Source organism: Gossypium arboreum, chromosome 10, assembly GCF_025698485.1.
Source record: "Gossypium arboreum isolate Shixiya-1 chromosome 10, ASM2569848v2, whole genome shotgun sequence".
Lineage (NCBI taxonomy): Eukaryota > Viridiplantae > Streptophyta > Magnoliopsida > Malvales > Malvaceae > Gossypium > Gossypium arboreum.
This window is the reverse complement of record NC_069079.1, coordinates 9,478,740-9,486,350: the sequence shown is the minus strand read 5'-3', so window position 1 is coordinate 9,486,350 and position 7,611 is coordinate 9,478,740. Positions and strand designations below refer to the sequence as shown.

The following is a 7,611-nucleotide window of genomic DNA, read 5'->3' as shown; positions in this document are numbered from 1 at the left end:
TGGCATACATCATACGTAATCGATCGCTATGCTTTTCGGTCAAAATTAACCCTACGGGTATAACGATAATTTTGCACCTAGGGTATAACAATAATTTTCCATACATAGGGTATTATAGTAATTTAGCTACTTTCGGGTTTTCATGCATATCCTAACTATTTACGTACTATCGAACACTTATCGCAAGATACTTACAATTGGGCCGTTGGCCCATGAACCCGATCTTTGGCCCATTAAGCCCAAATTATCAAAATGTACGAAATCGGCGTCATCATAGTTTATTACTTTAGATTACCAAATATACAGACCCAACTATCTTACGAGCATTTGCACACTTGCAAATTCCCAAAATACCGACTTTTCGGTATTTCGGCTTTTCGGCTTTTGCCAATCTAGTCTATGAGAGGGTGTCAGTTACACACCTGTTTGCGACGATATGCTGAAGAGATCCACACACGAACTGCCTACAATTGGATTACTAACACGTTAATCTAACTATTCAAATAAGAACTACGTATTAACCCCTTACAATATTCAGCCAACCACACCTACAGATCATAGTAAGCTTATAAGAAATCAATAAGCAACTCATTAACAAATTTTTGTCAATGTTTACCACATAATCATAATTTCACTGCAAGCTATCTTCCTGAGCAACAGTCACTAAATCATTTATAACTGGAGCTACGAAACTCCAAATCAAGTTCCGTTAATTTTCCCTGAAAATAGACTCATATATCTTCTATCCATAAAATTTTCAGAATTTTTGGTTTATCCAATCAATACCAGATTTTTCTCAAAGTTTCCCATGTTTCACTGTTTGACTAATCTGACCACTCTTCATTAAGAATCAAATTTCTCATTGTACAGAATTAAAAATATGTTCTTGTTTATTTCATTAGAAACTAGACTCAATAATCTTTAATCACATAATTTATTCAGCTTCTAATTCATCTCCCACAATTTATGGTGATTTTCCAAAGTCATGTTACTGCTGCTGTTCCAAGCAGATTTATTACCAAATCACTCTTTCACACCTAACTTGCATGCTTGGTATTTAAACATGTATATCACCAATCAATCATCACATATCTATGATTTTACTTAAGTATAATCTCCATTTCATCATTTTAAAGCACAACATGTTAGCCGATTTTTCCTTTAGCATCTAAGGCACATGCATGTTCATTTGTTTGGCTCAACTTCACCTATCTTCCATTTTTCATCAAAAGAACATGAAACAACAACCATTTCCTTCATTTTAATTCATGACTAAATGCTCACAACACAACTAAAAATCAAAATATACTTCAAGAGTTAAGGTAGAATCAAGAAGAACTCATGAACCTCAAAATAGAAGCAAGGTACCAAGAACTTACCTTCAATTTTCCTCCTCCTAATGACCAAATACTCAAGAGCTTTCTCCTCTCCTTTCTCTTCTCTAACTTTCAGCTATGATGAACAAAGATGGACAAAACTTTGTTCTTTTCACCCTTTTCTTTTAATAAAACTTCATATTTCATCCATTTAATTCTTTAATACAAAAGACATGAAATTCTTATCATGAAACATTTACCTAACCCATTATCATGAAACATTTACCTAACCCATTATCATGGAGCATTTACTTAATCTATTATCATTGAACATTTACCTAACATATTATCAATTTGTACCATAAATTATGGATATCAAGTGTACATTTTGTCTACAACAACATGATGGCTGGCCACTTCATGTAAAATGGGAGGTTTGTCATGCAAATCCTCCTATTTTGCACTCCTATTTATTTGGCCACTTCAATTTAGCCTATAGCATTTTCAAACATTTTCACATAGGTTCTATTTCATGATTTCACCCCCTTTTTGTTATGGAACAAAAATTAACTAAAATTGACGGGTTCTATCTTAAGCTTGGGCTTTCTAGAGGCCCACTAACATAATTAAACCTATGCCAACATTCACATGATTCCCGAAAATTGGGGCATTACATGTTTTTATTTTATAGATTTTAGAGATCGTTACGTGCTAGGGGATCGTCCGTGAAGTTCACCACACTATCGTCTATTTCGGTATTAATGAATGTTTAATTTGAATTTATGGCATGTATAGTCTAGTATTTTTGTTGGTTGGATTTGAGTTGTACTTATGGAAGCCATGCGAAAATGGCTAAATATGATGTTTCAACTTAAGTAAATTATGGTTGATTTCATAATTAAGTAATGCTATAATATATAAATATATATGTGATGGAAATTTAGTATTCTTGGCATATGCGAATGAATTCATGATCTGTTGGTATGGTTAGATTATGGATATATCATGCATAAGAGTGGATAATGAAATTATTAAAGATGTATACCGTTGACTATAGTATAAATTGGGCATTTGATATTGATTAGTTGATAATCGTTTCTAGAAGAAATAATTTATTTGTGTACTTGGAAGATTTTTGATATGAGATATGAATTTTGGTTGGCTTATGGGTTTAGTTATATGTGAGATTTCATGCACGTTTTATGAATGAGAAAGTTGCTAATGAATCTTTAAGTATAATTAAATTCAGCTTTGGTTGATAAAATAAATAAATGGACATTGATTTACGTTTGATTAAATTAGACGAGTTCATACAAGATAAAAATTGACTTTGTTTATGGTACTTTGATTATTAAATCATGTGTATATTAGATGTCCGAAATTTGGCATATTTATGAATTTTACAAATGACCATATGAAAGGTATAATTGATAATGATTAGATGTCAAATGAAATTAGATAATGATCGGTGATTTATATATATATATATATATATATATATATATATACGTTATTTATTAAATTTTGTATGTAAGAAATCCTTGACTTTAATGAATGCTTTGTATTTGATAGGATTTAATATTGTCTATAAATTGTATATTATAGAAATGTTATAAACTTTATGTTTAATGTGATATTAAAATGACGATAATTATTAAATGATGAATTTTGTTTGATAATGCCTTGTAACCCATTTGGCGACGGACACGGGTTAGGGGTGTTACACTCACCATAGCTATACTATTACAATTTTTGAGTTAGTTCCGTGGACATCAAGTTTTTGGTGTTGTTGCTAGGGACAAGAGAATATTATGAAAACTTTATTTCTATTAATTTAGTCATTTTTATTTTAATTTTAATACTTTTGTTTGATTATTACAAGTTGTTTTGGTTTATGACTAAAGGCAAATCGTTGGAACCATTAGTTTTGACAATGAGATCGAAAAGACTGCTCGCAGAAATTGGAGAGAAGTTAGAGAAGCAAGGCAATGTCAATAGATTTTAATAAACAATCAAGAGCAAAATGATATTACTACTGAGATGGAAAATAATCCTAGTAATTAGCAACCTCTTGCACTTCGTAATATGTATGACTATGCTAAGCCCACTTTATTGGGGCTAAATCGAGTATCGTTAGACTGACTATTGCTGCAAACAAATTTGAGATTAAGCCAAACACAATTCAGATGGTGTAGTAGTATGTTCAGTTTGATGGGTTGCAAGATGAAGATCTGAATGCTCATTTAGCTAACTTTCTAGAGATCACATTCAAGATCAATGGTGTTACTGATGATGTCATACGCTTACGGTTGTACCCATTCTCTTTGAAGAGTAAGACGAAACAGTGGTTGAATTCACTTCCACGGAGTCCCATCATGACTTGGGCTCAAATGATTGAGAAGTTTCTATTGAAGTATTTTCCACAAGCTAAAACAGCTAAGTTGAGAATGACATCTCTTCGTTTGCTCAACTTGAGCTTCAGACATTGTATGATGCATGGGAGAGATTTAAGGATATTCTGAGAAGGTGCCATCATCATGGGTTGCCTTTGTGGCTTCAAGTCTAAAAATTTTACAATGGTTTGAATCTTTCGACTAGACAGATAATTGATGCACTGGTGAAACACTGAATAACTATCAGTGGCAAGTTATGAAAACAAAGTCTACTAAGGCATCCGGTGCTTTTTAATATAGATAGAAGTGCTGAGTAAGAAAATTGATGGTTTGAGTATGGTTAAACAGATGAATCTTGTAATACAATGTGATGCGACTGGAGCAGAGATGATCAATTCAGAATGTTTACCCTTTAGTTCTAATATGGAGCATGAGCAAGTCGACTTTATGTGTAACAATTTTAGACTTCAACATAAGTCCTATAGAAATAATTATAATTCAGGATGGAGGAATCATTCAAATTTCTCATAGGGTGGTCAAGGAAATCAAATGTTACAACTTCTCCGGGTTTTCAACAACTTTATCACCAAGAAAAGAAGTCGAATCTGGAAGAGATGTTAATGAAATTTATTTTAGCGTCAGAAACTAGATTCCAAATCACTAAAATAGCTTTAAAGAATTAGCATGCATCTATTCAATGCTTCGAGAATCATATTACTTAGCTTACTAAATTGGTTTCGGAGAGACAATAAGGAAGTTTACCTAGTAACACTGAAACCAACCCAAAAGAACAAGTCCATGAAATCTCTGTATGAAGTTGAAATATGTTAGTCGAGCCTAAAAAGAAGTTCAATCTAGAAGCTGTTGAGAAAAATGATAGGGTTGAGGAAAGTAAGAAAAAGAATAAGTCAGTGGTCAGAGAATACAAACCACCAATTTCATATCCAGCAAAAGTGAAGAAAAATCGTATGAACGAATAATATGGTAAATTTCTTGAACTTTTTTAAAAGGTACATATTAACTTACCTTTTGTTGAAGCCCTTTCACAGATGCCAAAATATAATTTTTTTTTAAAGGAGCTATTAACAAATAAAAGGTAGTCAGGCGAAATGTATTATGGAGCTCAATGAGGAGTGCTCAACCATTCTTTAGAACAAACTACGCACTAAGCTTAAAGATCTAGAGAGTTTTACTATTCATTATTTTATTAGTAGTTTAAATGTAGAAAAAGTTTTGGCAGATTTGGGTGTTAGTATATATCTAATGCTTTATAAATTGTTCAAACAACTTGGTATCTAGGAACCAAAAGCCCACTAGGATGAGTATTCAATTAGTTTACAGATCAATTAAGTATCCTAGGGGTATTATTGAGGTTGTACTTGTTAAAGCAAACAAATTTATATTCACTATTGATTTCGTTATATTGGATATGGATGAGGATGTTGAGATACCCATTATCTCAGGTCGACCCTTTTTAACTACTGCTAGAACTGTTATTGATGTGGGTAATGGTGAACTTGTGCTAAAGGTAGGTGATGAATATGTTACTCTTTAAGCACGTGATGCTGTGAGAGTTTCTAGTGAGTGAGATAATACTCGTTGTTCTATTAATATTAGTAATCATGAGGCTCAACATTCTTTGCAGGAAATCACTCACGAGTACGTGTTAAAACCGCATTCTTTTTAAGGTGATAAAAATCAATGGACAAGTGGAAAACGAATGGTGTAACTTGATGAATTAGATGAATGCCGAACAAAGGTTTATAAGAACCCAAGAACACATAAAAAAATAACAAAGCAATGCCATCGTGTGCATGTAAAGAGGACGAACCAAATCAGAGTTGGAGACAAAGTACCGCTAGACAATTTAGATCCATGAATGTTCCCTGAAGAGCTTAAATTGAGATGATCGAATCCATTTACGGTACAAAACATATTCCCAAACAGAACCTTTTAGGTAACACACCCTGATTACGACAGATTCAAGGTAAAGGTCATCAACTCAAACTTTATTTTGGTGGTAATATTGATAAAATGAGAAAGGAGCTCTGACTCCAAAATCTGATTTAACTGTGAGCTTAAAAAGGAAAGTCAAGCTTAGTTTTTAAATAATCGCTCCTTGTGAGGCAACCTGAGTGTGTTTATTTTATTTTATTTTAATTATGTTGCATGCTTAGTACACTTATATTTTATTATTAATTAAAAATTTGAAAAAAAAATTAAAAAAAAAAGAAAAAGAAAAAAAAGTCCGGGGTTGACCATATGGCTTGGACACACGGGTGTGTCATGGACCGTGTGAATATTGAAGCTAATTTTTCAAAAAATTATGATATTGACGGTCTTACGACCTAGCAACACGATTGTGTAACCCACACACCCATGTACACAACTGTAGGAGAAGCGAACGACAACAACACATAGTCTAGGTGATGACACATGACTTGACGACACAGCCGTGTAGGATACATGGCCTGGACACACGGGCATGTCTTAAGCCGTGTGAACACTGAAGTAAATTTCTACAATTTTGTAATAGACCACACAACCTTAAAGAGATACACGACCTAGCCACACAGCCATGCACCCTCTTGGGGGGTTTTATTTTTTTTCCTTTGTTCTTTTCCCTGTTCCCCTCATCACCGTGGCTACCCACCCTCTCTTTTTGTTTATATCATTTATTATTATTATTATTATTATTATTATTATTATTATTATTATTATTATTATTATTATTATTATGCTAAGTTGGTTATTAAAATAGTATTAGATTTTTGTTATTTTCTTTTGAGTTATTTAGATTTTATTTAGTTTTATGTTTTATTTTTTTCTATTTGTACTTTTATTTTTCTTGTTATTTGTTTTTATTTTATTTTCGGACTTATATGTTTTGTTTTATTTTATTATGTACTTTATTGTTATTATTTTGACAACTGTTTTCTATTTGTTTTGTTACTTCTTTATTTGATTTTATTTTGTCTATCTTCTTATTAGTATGTTCAAAACCATGTACTTAATTTAGGATCTTGACATTTTTCAAATTTCACTATTCCGGCGAAATCTTCTAAATTCAGAGCAGATTCAATTTCTACCTCCCTCATGATATTTTGCTTATTGGTTTATATTTGTTTGTACATTGAGGGCAATGTACATCTTAAGTGTGGGGAGGATGTTATATGTTTATGCAATAAAGTCTCTAAATTGTTATTTGTATTTAAGTAATTTTCTCACACCTACCATTAAAGTTATTTTTTTTTTAAAATTTAGATTTTTTTATTGATTTTGTTTGGGATTAATTAGTGGGTGTTTGTGCATTGTGTAATTTATACTTTGAGGCAGAAGAGAGTCAAGCATGATAAGTTATTTTTCAAAAATAAATATTTTACTTTGTCTCCCTAAACTGAAGAATTATTTTGAAATTTTAAATTTACAAGTTTGACATCAAAACCATAAATTTTTTATGAGCTTTTGAGCCTATAAATCATTTTTTTCGTGCTCATTTTATTTTTGGTTGTGAGTCTGTCAACTTGATTTGTTATTCTAGAATTTGCTTTGGTTATACATGCTGAGACCACATTATTGATTTGATATACTAAGATAATAGAGGCATTTAGTATTTAACCCGTTTAACATTTAAACATCTTACCTTTTGAATTAACCCCTAGTAAACCCCGTTGATCCTAACACATTTTTTTCTAATCCGTTAATGTTAACTCGTAACTCATATCTATATTGTAAAATTATCCTTTTTATTGACTCCCTTTTTGTTGAGATTTGATTTGATTAGTTACCTAACTATGTTTTCATCATTTGTATTGCTAAATTTCTTTTTTCTAAATAATGATAAAAAAAGAATTTTTTTTATTGAGCTTGAATTGTTAGAATCATATTCTGTATAAAAGCTC

The 7,611-nt window shown here is 31.6% G+C and overlaps 1 pseudogene; it reads right to left on the bottom strand.

The window, feature by feature from the left end:
* Positions 1 to 3,790: 3,790 nt before the first annotated feature.
* On the bottom strand, positions 3,791 to 3,860 carry LOC128283382 (small nucleolar RNA R71; annotated as a pseudogene).
* Between the last annotated feature and the right edge of the window lie 3,751 nt (positions 3,861 to 7,611).